Source organism: Salvelinus sp. IW2-2015, unplaced genomic scaffold, assembly GCF_002910315.2.
Source record: "Salvelinus sp. IW2-2015 unplaced genomic scaffold, ASM291031v2 Un_scaffold1488, whole genome shotgun sequence".
NCBI lineage: Eukaryota > Metazoa > Chordata > Actinopteri > Salmoniformes > Salmonidae > Salvelinus > Salvelinus sp. IW2-2015.
Genome location: NW_019942940.1, coordinates 122,095 through 122,786, shown reverse-complemented (window position 1 = coordinate 122,786; position 692 = coordinate 122,095).

The following is a 692-nucleotide window of genomic DNA, read 5'->3' as shown; positions in this document are numbered from 1 at the left end:
GAAAGAGTATGAATTTACTAATTAAAATACGGTGCGGAACACATTACAGGCCTCACGAGCGTCACCGGCATTTGTTAATTAAATGAAAGTGCCGCTTTTGTAAATGAACAGTAAGCATTCTAGGTGTTGTTTCGTGAACCTGTTTCACACTTGCTATTTTGGCACTGTGTTTCTGGGGCTAACACCGAAAAGTCTGTGCTAACCCTACTCCGGAGCAGGAGCCAGCTAGCCGTGGACTAAGTTTGGTGCTAGCCCACTTTAGAATGTACAAGTGTGAACACTTGCTTAGCCTCAGGCTAAAATCTTCCTTAGCCCTGGCTAAGGTTGGTGCATCCTGGTAAAGTTGGGTGCTAGCCAGGGCTAGGGTTGGGTGCTAATCCCTGGGCTAAAGTTGGTGGTAGCAGGGCTAAGGTGGTGATAGCCTGGGTAAGGTTGGTGCTAGCGCTGGTGCTAGCTGGCTAGAGGGTTGGTGTAGCCGGGCTAAAGTTGGCTAGCTACCCGCCTGGTGCTGAAAGCCTGGGCTATAGGTTGGTGCTGCCCAGGGCTGAAGTTGGTGCTAGCCCAAAGCTAAGGTTGCTGGACCTAATAGCCACGTCAGGGTCGAGGTGGGTGCTAGCCAAGACGCCTTACAGGTTGTGCTAGCCCAGGGCTAGGTTGGTGTTTGAGCCGAGGGTGAAGTTGGTGATAGCCGT